The following is a 19,010-nucleotide window of genomic DNA, read 5'->3' on the forward strand; positions in this document are numbered from 1 at the left end:
AAAGACATAGCTTTTATAACGGTTGTCAAGAATGTTGTCAAAGATTACAATTACAATTACTCCTTGGTATAATAAAAACTTTTTTTTTTTCTTTCTTATTTTTTTTTGGAAGATGTATAAACCTTTCAAAATGTTGCTAATTCATTAACAGTGAAAATTCTAGAGAGCTGCTCTGGCTGGCCAAGTTAATACATTAGTAACTTTTCCAGCACTGCTCTGTGGCAGTGATATTTTATGGGTAGCAGTGTGGTGAGCTGCTGGCAGCAGGAGAGCAGCAACAGGAAGGGAGGACTTACACTGTCTCACTTGTAGCCACTTTTTTTTTAAAATCAGGATTGCCTGGAACAAAGTTCCCTGTTTCACCCAGCTGGTACTTTTAAGTGCTAAGTTACCACTATATTTTTAAGAAAATTATATTTTTATCCTAGTATTTTGGTTTCTATTCAAAGTATCAGAACAAATTCCAAGTTCTCTAATTAAAAAGACAGATATACATCAAACACCCAAGGTAATTTTTAAAGATGACAGATTTTGTTTATGTAGGCTAGATAACCATTCTAGTCTTTAAATATTGCTGTTAGGTAGAAAGAAAGAATACAAATTTTAATTTCCTTTGGACTTTGAAAAGATAATAAAAGAAACTTCCTCAGTAGCTGCAGCATTTTATGCCATAAAATTTCATTAGATATAATTAAACCTGTTATGTTTAAAAATTCTGTGCCCAACTTCAGAGACCTTTGCTCTCTCATTCTTCCTCCATTGATGTTTCTTCCTCTTATTTCTTGCTTAATATCTAGGGCACAATGTCCCAAAATTTACTACTCAGTGTTTGCATCAGGAACAGAGTACTTGCTTACAGTATGATTTCTCAGTATAATACTTACTGACCTGCATATCAAATAGTTGCTATAAAACCAGTGGAGTAAAAATACTTTGATGCAATTATTCTATCCTTTTTTGTTGTAATACAATTAGATTATTTAAGGATCCTTCAGAGGAAATTGCTTTCCAGCCTGCTTAAATCCAAGAAATTATTCCTTCCTAATAAAGGTGTGAATATTCGCAAAATAATGAAGCTATTTTTCCTGAAATTTAGATTTAAAAAATAAGAAAAAGAAAATATTTTCCACTGGAAATGATTTGTGCTTTGAAAAACTCCACAGACCCTGCAGTCCTACTTTTTTTCTGAGCTCAATACTGGTTATTTATGTTTGTGTTACTCAGTGTAGTTGTCATCCAAGCTTGTGTTGACTGTGTAATAAGTATTAGAGAAATGTGAAAAAAAGTCCAATCTCTCTGATTTCCTCCTAATGTAGAAAAGTCCAGTTTTCCACTTGAACTTGAAAAACTACAGAAAAATACTGTTTGCTTCTCCAGCAACTGCAAGACATGAAACTTCCTGTGGCCTTAACCCAGAGGCTCTTGACTTTCATTGCAGGGTGCTAGTCTTCCTGTTGAGGCTGCTTCTATTTTTTTGTCAGTCACTGTTTAAAACTTAATCACTCTTCCTCTTTAAGACAGTTACCCTAGTGCAAAAATAACCAGTCATTCCAAGTCTTAAAAAAACCATTTTGTTTCTTGAACTATATTTAATGTCTTCCATTGTTCCATCCCTTCGCTTCCCCACATCCACCTCCTCCAGCTTTCCCCAATACATGAATCACTTTCATGTAAATTATCACTGCTGTTTGTCACTCAGCCTAACCCTGAGAGAATATTACCCCTATTAGAAATGTATGCATTTTACAAAGCTATTTGGGAAGAATGTGATAAATAAAAGAAAATAGATGTTTTTACCATAACCTCTCTGCAGAATTCTCCATTGCAGGATATATGGCAAAACACATTACAATGAATATATTTTTTTAGTCTAGTTATTCATTGCAAGTGATAGGTATTATTATTATTATTATTATTATTATTATTATTATTGTTATTATCATTGTTGTTATTGCTATTAATATTATTAGGAAAAACAGTTTTAATGCTTTTCTATGCAATTTAAGTAACAAAGCAAAAGTGTCTTGTTTCTTGTCACAGAATAACTCCCCTTTTTGTTGTACTGTTTTACTGTTATACATTATAAATATACCATAAACAGCCTTTAAGGTCAAGCAGAAAGGAAGATTTTCTTTTCCAAACATCTGTCAGCAACCACATGGAAGAGAAGACAGTACCAGCATAATTTAGCATGCTTTCGCTTGGTGAAAAATGTTCCTTGGACGCTATGTCAGGACACATACTTTAACTAAAACTTTTTCCAAGTGCTTTATCTTAACACTGTATGGCTTTGCTTCTCTTACACTAATATTTTTCATTTTCCTTATTGTATGAGGCTACAAATATGTCAGAAAAGGATCATAAATGTTATTTATTCTTCTGGCATCCAGGCCTCATTGAGATAAGAGTGAGCAGTTGCCACTCTGCAGATGGCAAGAAAACTGGTTCCAGGTTTTTGTGTACCTGGATGTCATTGATGGCTGTGCTGGAACACAACAAGCTAGTGAGGAAGCATTAGGTTTGGCAGGCAGACTGTGGTTTGACACGTGTCCTTTTCTGTCAGGGGCTGCCACAGGGCAGGAATAACCACACGTATCCAAGGGACTAGAAAATTATTTTCAGTTCCCTCCTCCCATCCCCCACTTTGTATTTAGCATAAACATACAATGAAGCTGTTGGTTCTGTTGTGTCAGAAAAAGAAAAATTATTGAAGAATATTAAATCTGAACTGATTCAGTATAAATGCTCTTGGATCCTTCAGTAAAATATACCTAAGCTGTGCTGGAATTATCTCCTTGGTTAGGAAAGACATGCAAATATAATATACAAAATCATAAAATCCTATTCATTGCAAAACAATGTATCTGAAAGGAAGCAAATTTCTGCAAAGAAAGTAGGATTTAAGCTCAATAGGAAAACTCTGACACTAACTACAATCTGCATATCTGCAAATCCATAACCCTGTCACCTGGCCAACACAATGAGGAACCCAGGAACCCAGTGAAAACTGAAAGCATTGTGAAACTGAAATCCTGTCAGATAACATCAAGGTCTGTAAAGGCACAACATACGTAAAGTGGGACGTCTTCTCAATTCAGTGGTGAAAGACAACATAGGTAGATTTCAGTGCACGAAGTCCACTTACTGGGTAAGTTATGCCTTTTCCAACTTCATTGGAAGATATGAGATATATGGCTTCTTCCAATTAGCCTTTTAAAAAAATTCTTTCTCTTCTGATAAGAATTTTATAGTTAGATTACCATATCTGCATAAGCCTGCTTAATTGCATTTGTAAAAGTAAACAACTCCAGAGGGGAATTTGGAGCCTTTTAGGGTAGGTCAGAGGAGTTACTTCTGAAGGCCTTTTTTTCTTTAACTGGGAAGAAACCTGGCTAAAGACTTAAATGTTTACATTCTGTATGTTAAAATGCATGAATCCCAACCCTGGTGTCTCTTGCACGCTGAAACCATCATAGCTGAAATACTGTTGCTTATAATTTTATTGTAAATAGGGCATATAAAAAGATTTTGTGAGATCTACAGAAGCCACTTCTGTTGTCTGCTTATACAGCAGGTTGCATATATAGCAGTGTGGTTATATTGCCAATGTTTTTTTTAAATTGGAAAATAATTATATTATTATATTGCTTCATATTTCTGCTTGTCTTCTGAAAGAAAATAGTGGATTGTGGTGCCAAAGGAACCTTCTACTGATGCAGAAAATTGTGAGATATCACCACCATGCAAATGGTAGGTCAGGACAAGCTCAAATTAATAAATAAGAAATCGCTTGTGAGGTAAAGAAGACTTGTATTTTTCTGTAGAGACATGCTGGCGTATTATCTCTCCATAAAAAATTGGACTTTCCTGGAACTGATTACAACAAATACATTTATTCTATAACAAAAAAGAAGTGATGAGAAAACTACATTTTCAGAGCTGAATGAGAACTCTATGCAGACAACTTGCAATAGAAGCACACAGTATGCACAGTAATTTAGAGAACTGGTTCTGATATTTAACTGACTTTACACCTTCTAGAGAGTGTCAGCTTTATCCCCTTTTTTCAGTCATGGGCTGCTGGCTATAGCTTTGTAGCAAGGTCTGATTATCTAGAGTTGCTATATATCTAATAAAGAAAAGAAGTTCAGGATTTTTTAGCAATGTGTCTTCAATCTGAAGTGATTTCAGAATCTCGTTTTGCTGTAAATAAAAGCTTGTGTGAAAGTAAGTAGTTTTAAATGATTTTGCTTTTAAAATTTATAGGATATGGGGGGAAATTTATGCCATGGGAGAGAATTTCCTGAATCGTCTGCAGCTCAATGCCTGTGGATTTCACTTGAACCATAGAAGAGTCAGCTGCAGACTAAATCTGTTGCTAGACTTGGCTTCTCCTGCAAATATTGTTTGTGTGAATAAGGAAGTGTTCAGGGAACCAGTCTGGTCCAGATTTCACTTGTTCTTGATTTTTGGTGCTTGACCAAAATATCTACACCACCAATTTCTTATTTAGTGGTTATTTAGTGGTCCTTTATTTTCACATTTTTTCTATTTTGATGTAAAGATCCACTACACAATATTCAGTTCTCTAAAAGTTCATATTTCTCTTTCTGGAAATCATCTGCTCATTGTTGAGTAGCTAGATAGGTAGGATGGATTTGTGTTTACACAAAAATAAGCTGAATGTATTTATGAATGTACAACTCAATAGCAACTTGTCAACTAGACCATGCCACTAAGTGCCACATCCAGTCTCTCCTTAAACATCTCCAGAGACTGTGACTCTACCATCTCCCAGGGCAACCCATTCTAATATGTAATCACTCTTTCTGTGAAGAAAATCTTCCTAATGTCCAGCCTAGACCAGCCCTGGTGCAGTTCGGGGCTGTGTCCTCTCCTGTCACTACTTGCTTGTGAGAAGAGACTGACCCCCATGGGCAGTTGTAGAGAGATAAGAGAAACGATGGAGAAAATGAGCCTCATTTTCTCCAGGCTAAACAACCCCAGCTCCCTCAGCTGCTCCTTACAGGACTCCCTCTCTAGACCCTTTAGCAGCTTCATGTCCCTTCTCTTGACTTGCTCCAGCAACTCAATGTCCTTCCTGAATTGAGGGTCCAGAACTGAGCACAAGACTTGAGCGGCAGCATCATCAGTGCCGAGAACAGGGGATGGTCACTGCCCTGCTCCTGTGGCCACACTACTGCTGACCCAGGCCAGGATGCCATTGGCCTTCTTGGCCACCTGGGCACACTGCTGGTTCATGTCCAGCTGAGTGTTGACCAGCACCCTCAGGTCCTTTTCTGCTGGGCAGCATTCCAGCCACTTTTCTGTATGTTTTGTGACTTTGTTAAGTTCCAGTTCCTTTCTAAAGCACAGCAAAAAGTAAGTAGTTGAACATCAGCATTTTTCATAAAAACTTATTTTTTAGGCTTGTCAACAGTTTATATTGAGTTCTGTACTGTTATTTAGTTTCCTAGCCTTCTACATAAGATTGGAAGCAACGAAAAGCACAAGTTCTGATACTTTTTTTTTTATTATGGTATGTAAGAAGTGCTTTTTAAAGCAAACTCATCTTTTATTTATCTCACCAAAAAAATAGCCAGATTTCTGAAGAGTTCAGCAGTGAATATGCTGAGCTTTGGGAAAAAAATATGTACATCTTGCAGCTCTGGACAAAAAGTTACAATAAGAGTCACCCACTCACTTCAAAATATGGCCAATAATATGTTGTAGTAGACATTTAATCAGTTTGGTTAGATCAGTGTCTGCTGTAATGTATTAGTTTTGCCACTGAATTCACCTAGTTGAGGATTGTACTTTGATTGGTACTGTTTTACTATACTTGAATTTATAAAAATCCTCGTTTAATACTGGACGATGAAGAAATATTCAGTCAGTGGGATACTGAGGTTTTTCTTCCAGCACACTGATTACAGATCTTTAGTAGAGGTGGTGGGTAAATGCCCCACAGTCTTTCATGCAGCAGACACACATGCTCTTAACTTGTTTTGATGTCATCCTCTTTGGAGGAAGTTCCTGGAAAAACATTGATGCAAAAGATATGTTAAAAAAATCAATGACAAAATGTCACTGAGAATTGAACTCATGTAAAGATTCTTAGAGTGGTGGAATATAAAGTGAAAGAGATGCTGTCACTCTGCTTTTATCTCTTTGATCCCATGTTCAAGACTAGTATAGGCCTGCAGCAGTGCTTAAACTATAGCACAAGAGCAGCTATTGACCATAGCACTATTGTGAACCTAATACCATTTACTGGATTTAGCTTTTACTGATTTTGAACAGTGACAAGATTTCTGTAAAGATAGATCTAGTAAAGGTTTCATTTGTATTTTTCAGGAAATTCCCCTAATTCTCAAAACAACAACAATAACGACAACAGCAACAATAACAACAACAACAAAACCAATCAACCCACCAACTAACCACACAAATTAAAATAAAATCTCACCCATAAATGTTGAAGAGTATATACAGGAGTTTGTAATAGACATGAGAGAAAAGGGGAAAATTTATTTACATTTTCTAATTTATTTCCATAACATGAGTGGAAATAGCAAAGATGAGTGATAGTAATTCACCTTCTGATGCATGGAGATATTACTAGTATTATACTGCCTGCAAATGTGGATTTTAAAATAAAATATTCTGTTTTAAAAATGTATGGATTTTATTTTTCCCAAAACTCATTAAAAAGAAAAGAGACTAATTGTAGAATACATAGATTGGCCTTTCCAAAGAGCTACTTTGGTCTCTGTTCTGTGATGATAAATTATGTCTATGGTTTGGTTTCTAGGTCAGCTTCAAGTCAGTGGTAACACTTGAGTATTAACATGATTCTGTATCTTAAGTTCAGGAGAAACAAGCCGTCAACTTTTCATTTACAGGTTTCATTCCTTAAGTGAAATTAACTCGAAGTGAACACATCATGGTGAAATGGTCTTGCCAAGGCATAATGAAGCATCAGAATAACACATACTGGAGCCAGGTTTTGCCTTATGCAGTACTGGAATCTTAAGCCATGGGGGGAACCCAGAAAAATTTTGGACTTCTTTTCCTAACCTAGTTTGAAATGAAGTTTCCAGCTAAGGATTTGTGAATTAAAATGAGTGAAGAGGCATGAATTATTTCCTGCCACATTTTTCTGTTACTTGTCTATAATCAAATCGTGATTTTATGAACCTCAAATTGCACTGAATAAGCAGTGGCAAAGAATAAGTCTCTTCCCATTCATAAGTACAGCTTTCCAAATTGTGGGTATATGTCTGCTTGTAGTGCATAGTGGGGGTAAGTTGGTGACTTGTTTTTTATGTATAAAATATCTTTTATGTATAAAATATAAACATAAAAATTGAGTGACTAAGCATGTGTTAGCTATGAGACATGGATGATCCTTGAAAAATATATGTTTGGCTAATTTTCTGCTCTGTACTGAGTTTGCTTTCCTACTTTCTGTGCTTTACATTGTTAGATTATAAAATTCAGTGATACTGATAAAGACTAGAACAGTGTGGTCTTGACTGAGGCAATGAAAACTTGTCTTATATCTCAAGTATTTCCTCCTTTTGATTCAATTTAACATGGGAAAACACACATGGCTTGAGCATACTTACCTTTAAAAATAGATATTTTTCTATATAGCAGCAAAAGAAATAGTAGCATGGACTGTATTCTGCACAGAGATGTGTATGTATTCCAGTCTGCAGTTCATACAAGTGTACTGTAAAAAGCACAGCTGAAAATCACCAGTCACTTAAAATGTCATAGTCTAGAGTACGCCTGAGTTGTGCTGTCAGTATGGGAAATGAATTCAAATAATAGGTGCCATTACTGTAGCATGAAACTATTAGTTAAAGTTCACGGTGCTTGACTAGATCACTTAAACCTTTATTAGGAAAAAAAATGAAATTTTGAATGTTCTTCTTTTCTTCCTTAATTTGAGCAGGGGCTCAAAGTTTAACCAAAAGCATCTGGAAATAAGTTCCAGTGCTGTGCTCCTGGTTCAAGTTTGAAAGAACAGAAGGCAAAACTCCCTGAGCATGGTGCTAACTAGTATCGTGGGGGTGTCAAACTTGATTTGAGGTAGATTGACGTGTCATTATTCCTCACATTCCCTCTTCCTTTTTAATGATCTGCACCTGAGCTCTAGTGTGTATTTTGTGACACTTATTAGCAATCTACAGGTCTGAGAGAACTGTTGTTTATCCATCTCTCACCTGTTAAAATGTTAACAAGACGAGACGTGCCACAGTGTCTGGTGCCAGCTGAAGGTCATGGATGGAGTGAAGAAGCCTCTGACATCTGTCTCTCGCAGTGGGCTTTGCACTGTGCTTCACTGAGAACAGCAGGCTGAGCGATTTCTCACCATTAATATCAATGGGTCCTGAATGCTGGCTACCGGCACGCATTCCTTGGCTCCAGGAGTGGAAGTGTGCAGCTATTAACACACCTCATTCACATCTGAATTAAGAATGTTGAAACAGTTCCACATGGCAGACAAACCAAAGAAGTCATTAAGCTTATTCTTGTCCACATGCGCTCCAGTGCCTGATGGCAACTGCCCCCCACACTTTCAAATCAAGACTGAGACTCAAGGCTCCTGAGTATCAATCAACATGGACCAATCTTCTCTTGCTCTTATTTTTCTGCTTCAGTACAACTAGGTCTCATTGAGTAAATAATTTATTTTTATTTCCATGCTGCAAGATACTCATTATTTTCTAGTATTAATGGCATTTGCATTTTGGAAATTAGAAGTTTCAATTAGAAGTTTTTTAGGATGGAATAAATTATGCTCGTGTAAAACAGTTTTAAATCATAGCATCAGATTTTGTGTTTAAAGGAACCTTAAAGATCATCTAGTCCTGAATCTGCTGCCACAGGCAGACATGCCACTCAATACTCCTCCTCTCCTCTCCTCTCCTCTCCTCTCCTCTCCTCTCCTCTCCTCTCCTCTCCTCTCCTCTCCTCTCCTCTCCTCTCCTCTCCTCTCCTCTCCTCTCCTCTCCTCTCCTCTCCTCTCCTCTCCTCTCCTCTCCTCTCCTCTCCTCTCCTCTCCTCTCCTCTCCTCTCCTCTCCTCTCCTCTCCTCTCCTCTCCTCTCCTCTCCTCTCCTCTCCTCTCCTCTCCTCTCCTCTCCTCTCCTCTCCCTGTGAATCTGTCCACTCCCCTTCTCTTCCTTTTCTTCTCTCTTATTTCCCTTCTTGTTCTTCCTTTATTTTAATATTTTCTTTGTAGTGGCTTCCTTTTCTGTGTTTTTGTTTTGCCTTTTTTTGTTGTTTGTTTGGTTGGTTTGGGTTTTTTGGTTGTTGTTTTTTCTTTATTTTTTTTCTTTTTTTCTGATAGTAACATTTTCTTTCTTCTGAAAATCATTCAGACATTTTAGTGCATGCTGGGCTGTCACAGACACTAACAGCTTGTTGAAAAACCCTTCCTTTCTTGTGGAGCACATGAAACAATGCTGTTCAGCAGAGACAGTGGAAACAAGGTGTGCAGTCCTTTCAGTTTTTATTTATGGCAATGGGGAGCGTATTGCTGGAAGTACTAAGAACAGATTTACTTTTTGAAAGAATCAAATTTGTCTCAATTGTCTCTGGATGGAAACCCATCTATCCCAATAGCCATGGAAACAGCTCTTCTGATCCCCTGCTACTTTGTGTTCTGAAATATTCGTCAGTTTCATGAATGGTTAAACAACTTCATTCTTAATCTCATTAGTAGAAGGCTCTCATGCAACACCCACTGAAAACAGCTGAATGGCATTCCCGAATTCGAGTAGATTTTAGTTCTGACACTAACAAATGTCCCACTGGCTTAGCCTTTCAAAAGGTAGACAAATGAAAAATAACTTTAAGCACTTCTATCAAAAATATAATTTTTTTTCAGAGATCTGATTCTCAGAGGTTCCCATTGATGTAGGCTATAGCAGGCTTTGGAATATGACATATTTTTATAGGGTTGTTTATTTTAAAGCCAACTTCAAAACATTGTTGTTTTTTTTTTTGTGGCTTTTTTTGTTGTTGTTTTTTTTTGTTTTGTTTTGTTTTGTTTTGTTTTTGTTTGTTTTTGTTTTAGGGGCTCATGGCTATTTAGAACAAACTCCCAATATCTTGCAAGTTACAGCTGCAGTCCTAAGTACAGTAGTGGGCAATAAATAGGAAAGATAAAGTATTCTGTAGCTGGGTTAGAGCAGAACAACAGAAATAGACTGCTGCATTCTTTCAAAACAAACAAAAAACATAAAAAATAATTGGAAAAAAATCATTTATATATTCTCTTACATTAGATGGGGCCACTGAGTGAAACATTCACTGATGAATTACTCCTCTAATCTGTGGAGGGAAACCAGCCACTGGTGAATTAGAGTCCTGGAACAGAGCCATGAGAACTAAATGGCTAAAAATGAAAACAGGCAAACATTTGAAGAGTATTCTACAGAACACAGATCTTTCAACACCTCCCCCTTTCCATGGCTAATTCATTGTCATGGAAACTGAATTTATCAAAATGTTCGTGTTCACTCCTAGTGACCCAGTGAGTCGACTTACAGAGCTGGTGAATGGTAACTCAGGCTGAAGCAATTTTTACAAATGATATGCAGCAGTTCATAAGTCAGTAAATTTTGAATGGCATCATTGTACTTCCCAAGTAGTTTTCCCTAGTCTCAAAAGACTCTTTCTGTCTCAAGCTGGAGGTGTCTGAAACACCTACTAATAAATTAGCATGGGTGGTATGTATGACTCTAGCTCCCTTTTTCCCCTCCTCTGCTCTCCTTTAATGTTTTTCTTCTTACCCTGTGAATTTATGCTAAAATTTTGTTATGTTATTTCTTTACTTGATACATTTTCCACAGCATTTTCCTGTGTTGACATGTAGCCCAAGGATGCAAAAATCCTTCATCACCTCATGACAAACATCTCTTCTCATCTGTTACTGAAGATAGGTGTTGACTACCAAGTGTAATGCACAATGACTACTGTATGTAGCCAGCTCTGCCAAATCCAAAATAACCCTGGAACTCTGAGTGTTTTCACCATGTCTCAGAAGGTGGGGTTGCTTGTATTTCTTCATCACACATGAAAATTGTCATATAACTATTTGGAAGGTTTTTCACCTGCCATGTCACTTCCAAATTCTGTCAAGGTTGATTTTCCTTTTATTTTTCTGTTAGCAATTAGTGAATTGTTGTCATGGAAACCATACTTCACATGATTCTTGAACTTAAATGGCTGAATGTGATCAGCACCCTTCATTCTTTAGCCTTAGTAGTTAAAGACTTCTTTGTGTGTGTGTGATCTTGATTACAGAATCACATAAAATATCTATAAACACACAAAATAATAGCAGAAGGCTACATCAATTAAAATGGAGTATTCAATAATTCATTCTTTAATTAAAGCTCTTCCTTTTCCCATTGCTGTAACCTTTCAAGTGTTAAAGCAGATATAAAAGCTAATAATTTGTATGAAGTATCTTTCCTAATTAACAGTTTGTGAAACGGTAATGAAGAAAAACAAAAAATGGATATTTAAATACTTTTGCTTTTACTCTTAATGCAATGAATGGAAATAAATATACTTTAGAGAAAATATTTTCTAGAGGATAAGTCTGTGTCTGTTTGTGGACAGTATGCATTCTTGTACACAAAAAGGGATACACTTGTTTCAGCTTTTTGTTTGTAAATAGATGAAATTACTTTGGGAAAGGGGAAGGATATGTCCCAAGTTTAGCTCAATAAAAGATACATTTGAATTTGTTAATCCACTAATTTTTTTATCTCCAAATCAAAGTCTTAAAACTTTATCTCAGTGGCTGTAATTTTCAATAAAAACTGCACCAGAGGATTAATATATTGCATTTTTTTTCATATGAGTGGGGTTTCCACCATTTAGAAATATTCCAGAAATATTGCTTCATCATAAAGATCTGTGTTCACTGAAGAATTTCTAGATATATTGTTCTAATAGTAGTGGCAGAGCAAGCTGAAGCAGGTCAATATAAAGACTTGTGTGAAGTCTCCTATTCCAGATCCTAATCCCATTCCAAGTTATCTAAATGTTGCTATTTTTGTGTGCATGTGTGTGTGTGTATGTATGCACATGTATAAACACATTTTATTCAGAAAAACAGTTCTACATATAAGAGTTATGCAGACATAACTACAATATTTTTAATTCACTATTTGCACTGGTTCAATTTCTTTGTCTAGATAAATGGTTCATGTGGTTGCATGTTCGTGTCCTTGTCTGACTTGAAAAATGCTGAATGGTCTGTAATCAATAAGAATTCAAGTTATTTGAACTTTGTAGGAAAATATAAGAATGAGACCTGGGCATGTGAAATTGTAAATGCCACTAATGAATGCTAACCAGTAGACAGTGATTTTTGAAGACTTTTCTGGTGCTTGATGCATGGGAAGAGTCAGTCTTGAAAGGACACTGTACTTATTAAGCTTTTCAAATGCCTCTTTGAAAAACTAGCACTAAACTAAACTATTGGTTAATGTAGCTGTCAGAGAAAAATATATTCCAAAAGCATGATAAGACAATTTATTCCCCGTGGAATAAATCTGCATTCAATGTTATTCAGTGTTATTTCACGCTATATCTCCTCCCATGTACCGAAGACTCATTACTTGCATTCAATAATTTTGCACAGTAAAGATATCTATTTGCTTTCAGTGATACAAAGCCAAATAGAAATTGTTTTAGCATGAATTTGCTGTGTTCAGGGGTTTCTTACAAAGAAGAAATTGTGAAGTGTTTTAGTGGAAAAGTGTGCAAGCATTTATATAGCATGCTATAATAACATCAAGCATTTAACTGAAAACTTTTTTCTTTGTGAAAAAGGGAGAAAAAATAGGCTAAAGTTCTTATACTTGGGATAGCAAATATATCTGCCATAAAGCACCATAGTTATAAAATTTAACCTGTTTGCTGAATATTTTTGTTCAACTTTGAGAGAACAGGTAAATATTTCATATTTACCTCTGTCTACCTCATATTTACTCTCTGTCTCTGTGCTCACTCAAGTTCTTGGAAATCAAAGCAATTATTCTGAAAACCAGGTCAAAAGCAGTGTGAAGCCACAATTTATCTCATATTAAGACTGAATTCCATTGAATCCCATGTAATCACACCAAGTATGGAATTTCCTAGTAAATCGTAAATGTAGGCTTTAAGCTCTTTTTAAACTGTTCTCCTGTGATAATGCGTCAGATTGCTTTTAATTCTTATTTCTCTAGAATATGTCTTTCAATTACCATCTTCACCTAAAATGTGTTACAAATACAATCTATACTTTAAACTCTTAAAATAAAAAAACTAGTATCAATAATTGTATTAGCCATATGGTACCTACAATACATACACGTTCTTTCCTGAACAACTCCAGTACATATTGGTTTTCTAAAGATTTGAGTTTAACAAACACTTATTGTTAGTTGCACAATGTATTTGTTTTCATAAATGTGTGAAATTCTATCTGGTTTTTTTTCCCCCCCATTAAAAATGTACAGAACAAAACCATCAAATTACTAGTTCAAGTTTGTACTGGAGTGAAACATTTGACCTTGCATTTGTACAGGGTCAAATAGTTCTACAGAACTGTTGTTATTATTAAAGCAATATTTCAAAGAGAATATTATAGAAATAAAAATATTGAGTATGATTCTTCAATATGTACAATCAGGAAAAAAGTTACTCCTTAAAATCAGAAGTAAATGTAATTTAAAATTATGAAGTTAAAAACCAGCTGATTTTCTTTGTTGCCCAGGATTCCTGTGGGGTATTATTTCAGTCTTGTATTCTTTTTAACTTTTTTATACTTGGAAAGACAATGGAATATGACAGGTTCTTTGACAGTTTGCTAACACAAATTAACCTCATTTATGGGAAAACTGGTTGTGCGTGAACATCTACTTTTGCAGTGCTTTTCAAGACTATTTCTAAATTGCTGAATTTCTGGGAGGTCTGCTGCCTAAATTTTAAGCATTCTGCTGAGTAACAGCATTTATAATGTAACATGCATCTTATGATAGGCCTGCATATTGATGATTCTATAATATTTGCAGAGGAAAAGGAGGAAATAAAACATGCTTGATATGTTCTTTCAAACTAATGAAAATTCATTGCTGCTTGGCTTATGATTTCATCAGGTAAGAGAGTGGGGTATTTGACCATGGTTTATTCTTTAATTCATAAAGAACCAAATCTCAAGAGATTTGTGGTGGGAATTTGTCACATAGAAATAATATTAGTCTAAGGGAAATATGTAAGGTAGTTTTTTTTTTTTCTAGCCTGAAAAATGAATAAATTATTGTTCCCAGGAACAAGGAGAATACAGGAGATTCTGACCTAAATGTCACCTCCTTACAAATATTGGTAACCAAAATAACTATTAGCCTATTATTATTTTGCTAAATTTAATTCTTTGTGGATGGAACCTATTTTATAATTAGGTGAGAGGTACTATATAAACTGGGTGAAGATGATGAATAATATCTAAGAAATCCAATGCTAGTGGGCTTTAAAAAGCCCATACATTTATTTGAAAATAAAATTATAAACAAAACAGCCCAAGCATCCTGTCTATCCACCTTCTAATATCATTTGTATTTCTCAATTTGCTTTAAGATATACTGTTGAACTGTTGAAAAAAGACACAACTATACATCAGAAAATAATACAAAATGTTATACAAATGCCTGTGTTTCTTCATCAATAGTTTTGGATTTTTTTTTTTTTTTTTTTTTTTGTGTAGAACTACTGGTGCTGAAGTAAGGACCACTAAAGTTTCATGGAGGGTGGGGACAAATGCCATGTTATAGTTTCTACAGTTTCTCTGCAATGAAAAATTTGCAGGTGTAAAGAGAAATATTAGCTCTGTGGTAAACAAACAAAGAAACCAACAAAAAATGCTGAATTGTTCTTGAGTACTCTAAGCTTGGACTGAAAATTTTCACTTTAGGCTACCTTTTGTGAAAAATTTTTCTATCAGTTTTATTTGTTCTGGATGACCTACATTTATGGTGGTAAAACCTTTAATGTATAATCATATAATCATATTTTCTGTACATGCCACATATGTTAGAAATAAACTATTTTAGGCGCATATCAAAGCATTAAAGTATGTTTATGGATTATCTCATACTGTTAAGGTAAAGTTAGATTCCCTGTTTACTGTGGGTCCACTTGCGTGAAGGTTACAGAGGGAGCCTTTGAAATCTCTAAATATAGCTTAAAAGAGTTTCTCTACATCTAAAATGTCATGACATTAACATCCAGCATCTTGGGATGCTCCAAAGTTAGAAACTGGGAAACTGATCCTTTCCAGTTGCATAGAGCTCTAATTTCTAGCCTTACAACTATTCAAAGAAATGGACCTACCTTCTGACATTTTAGATTAAAAAAAGGGTTTTTTCTGAGTCTAGCTCATTCTGTATATTAGGAAGACATATTTTCTGAGGAAGAATTACTAATTTAAGAAGGGTTAGAATGAATGACTTGGCGTTGTATTTAATTAAAAATAATAATAAGAAAAGTACCTACTGGTTCTTTACAGGTATTCTATAGTTCTGACTTTTATAAGAGCATGTCTAGGTCATAAAAATTATATTAATTACTCAAAAATATATAAAAAATTATATTATAATCAACTTCATATTTAAGAAAAATGGACCTACTTATGTAGTCCTTAGTGAAACTAGGGTTTGAAGATGCAGACATAAATGCTTTTTATGTGCAGAGAAAGGAGATTTTATTTGTTGCTATTAAGAAATAAGGTGTAGTGTGTACTTCGTTTTCTTTGACCCAGTGCTCATCAGTAGTGATTGTCTGTTCTGGGGTTTTTTTGGTGGTGAGACTGAATGTGTAATTAATTGCAGATATGAATATAAAAAGAAATTTACTTTCTCAGTGCTCTTCAGCAAAGCATTTCATTGAACTGGATGACAAATCAGTGTCTGAAGTTGTGTGTCACAGCCTGACTGCTTTTCCATTTAGGGCCTATTTCACACTGACTGAAAAATGGTAGAGTGGTTCAGCTCCATTTGCTGAATAACCTGGAGGTCCTTAGGGGGAAAGGGGAAAAATCTGCTGTGTTTCAGAGAGTGTTGGATCTAACTTGAATTCTTGGCATGCAAGTAGCCTATTTCTCTTGCTTGCAATAACTTACATTAAGCCTGGCTTTGACTAGTGTGATGGGAATATCAGACATCTCCCCAGAGTAACATTTTGCAGTACAGCAGGAAAAAAATGCAGCTGTCTATATGTTTGCACAGAAAATTACATATACATTTCTGAGTTGGATCAATAATGCTTCTTGATATTGCACATGCCAGTTTATGGAACAGAATTCAAAATCAAAAATTTAAGAATTTTCAGATGTACTACCAATTTTCTGCCTGAATATTTTGGAAAGGCCTTGTTTTTGAAATCTGAATTTTCACAGCATTATGACCACCATGTCATGGATAACTATGGGACAAAATGGAGAAAACCAAGATCTTTAGTTTATATTAATACAGTCCAACATAACTTCAGAAACTTATCTACCAAAGTTCATTTTAATTTATACCAACTTCACTATTTCCTAGATAATGTCTGCAAAAAAAAGAATAGTATATGTGAATATATAGGCATGTTAAAAAATTGCACATAGAAGGCTTAGAAATAGACACATATATCAACTGCTTTAATGTACAGCAGTTTTAAGAAATTCTATGTTATATCTATAGTTGATTATGCAGCAAAATAGATTTCAATATTTTGTTTACATGAAATCTAATTTAATAATGATCTATAAAAATAATCATCACTAACAATGATGTCTCTGGAAAGACCAACATTTGAACCGCAGAAAAACTGGAATATTTAGAGCTAGAAAAATCAAGAAACATTTGAATTTAAGTGAGTACGAAATGCTTACTAGATAGGGAAAGCATGCCTGGTTCAATAAAACTCAGATGTCAGTTGAGCTGTTTTATTTTCCTTTTGCACTGTTCTCTTCCTCCCTCTATTACCTTATATCATATTGTCTTCTTTCTAAATGTGAGGTTCTAAATCAGTTATTCTTAGTCATCTAGCAGTTCCACAAGACTCTTAGAGAGGCAAGAATGGATAAAATTGGATAGACTTTTTTTCCCCAGCTTTTGCTTCTTGCTGACAGATGTTGAACATGATCTGAAGTGAATTTTAACCCTAAAGAAGCTTTATAGAGAAATTCTGAGATAACCTCCTTATAATGAGTTCATTGTTAACAATTCTAAGCTGTACTTTCACGTTATCTATCATAGCTTACAGACAAAGAATCCCTATAATTCTCTCCAGCCAATTCAGCAGATCTGACAGTGTTTTAGCTGTGGTGATGTGTTTTTCCATGTAATTGGGACATGGAAGCATCCTTCACTGATATTTTTTGCTCCTGGGAGGCCTTGCATAAAAAGAGGATTGATCAAATGGTCTCCTAGAAGGGTGCCATTGCTTCAGGCTGGTCATTTAGGATGGCCAACTGAAATATAAGGCAAATATGAGGCAGATAAAAATAAAAAATAACAAATGAAGGTAGCTAGAGGCAGAAAAACAGTCAGTCCATTCTTTTGTTATAGCTATGCTTCAAGCACCAGTGCTTGTAAGATGCTCCAAAGTGGCCCTAGGATGAAGTTCTGTAATTGCAGGCAAGCAAGGCACAGATGTTAACTTTTATTAAATATCAACAGAATTTAACACTGGCAACAGCCCATTGCTGAAGGAGAAAGGAGGATGGGAAGGAAATTCCTTCTTTGAGATGATTTCATGCTTACTGTCCTTCAGAACTGCTCATCAGACCTGTCATTATGCTCTGTGTGCCTGACAGAGTCAAGCTAGATATGAATACCTTGATAGCTTTATACACTTGAGTTCTGTATATAAGCTTTTGCTCATGAGAGGCAGTAGGCTGTCCTGCCTGGCTCCCAGCTGTTGTTACTGAAAGGTACAATTCCCTCTTAAGTCCAGTGTGGTATCTGTCGTCATTATGGATATGTCTTTACTTCCTTGGAGTGCCTCAAAAGTCATTAGACACTAACATTTAGGTAACTGAATCCTTCTCAAAATCCTAAATGGATTCCTTGAGTGGATGAAGGCATATATTAGAGATGCTGATAACAGTGCAGCAAAATGGTCCTTTCTCCTTTGCCCTCACACTGAAATGAAGAAGGTTTAAAGAAGGAGGTAAAATCTTCTTTCTGCTCATTAGCACTTTGTAGGTTTGGTGGCTTTTTAAATAAAAATGAGTTTTTAATTTAATTTAGAGAGAGACGTTATTGGGTTCTGGTAATTTACTACGACACGGCTTTATCCAGCTGCAGTACGGTTTTGTTAAGGCAGATTTACTGATGGACTTGGACTTTTCTATATTTTATTCAGTGGGTACAAGTGAGGTTTAAAAATATCTCTAAGATCTCAGATCTTCTGCCCCTTCACTGGACCAAACTAGTAATTTAGATATACGAGTCTTGTTCGTTTAGGTTATCCATCTCTTCAGATTATTTGAATAGCACTGTGTTCAGAACTTTCCCTAAGATCATGCAAAAAGGAATTTTATATAAAGTTATTTTACTTTGTCTAATTCAGAACATTACAATATTGAATTGCAAAGCGTTGATGACAACTTAATTGGTTTTAACTTGTCAATGCACCCACACAATTCTTTGTTTTTTCAGATTGACCATATGCAAGCTGCCTTTATGCTGAAGGATCCCACCCCAAAGTGGCTACTCAAGAGCCATTACTCAAAGGTAATTGTAGAGTTGAAAGGTATTCAGTGCTAACAACACAATCCCTCCCACCTTTGCCTCTGCTCCAGTCCCCCACGGTGCTACAGGAAATGCTAGGAGTAGAGATTGTCCCAGGAGACCTTGCTTTGCTTTGCAATGTTCATGCCAAAAGACAGCATTATTTTCGCCTGAAGTTCTCTTTTATGACATGTACAGATCAGCATAAAGTACTCTGCAAA

General features: G+C 35.5%; 1 long non-coding RNA gene across 1 annotated transcript in view; it reads left to right on the plus strand.

Moving 5' to 3' along the window:
* Window positions 1–3,070: 3,070 nt before the first annotated feature.
* LOC135295444 (uncharacterized) overlaps window positions 3,071–19,010 on the plus strand; it is a 49,488-nt gene continuing 33,548 nt past the window's right edge. The window contains exons 1-2 of the long non-coding RNA XR_010357546.1: window positions 3,071–3,148; window positions 18,718–18,792. This is a non-coding gene — a long non-coding RNA (uncharacterized LOC135295444). The remainder of the gene's footprint in view (window positions 3,149–18,717; window positions 18,793–19,010) is intronic.

Source organism: Passer domesticus, chromosome 2 (assembly GCF_036417665.1).
Source record: "Passer domesticus isolate bPasDom1 chromosome 2, bPasDom1.hap1, whole genome shotgun sequence".
Taxonomy (NCBI): domain Eukaryota; kingdom Metazoa; phylum Chordata; class Aves; order Passeriformes; family Passeridae; genus Passer; species Passer domesticus.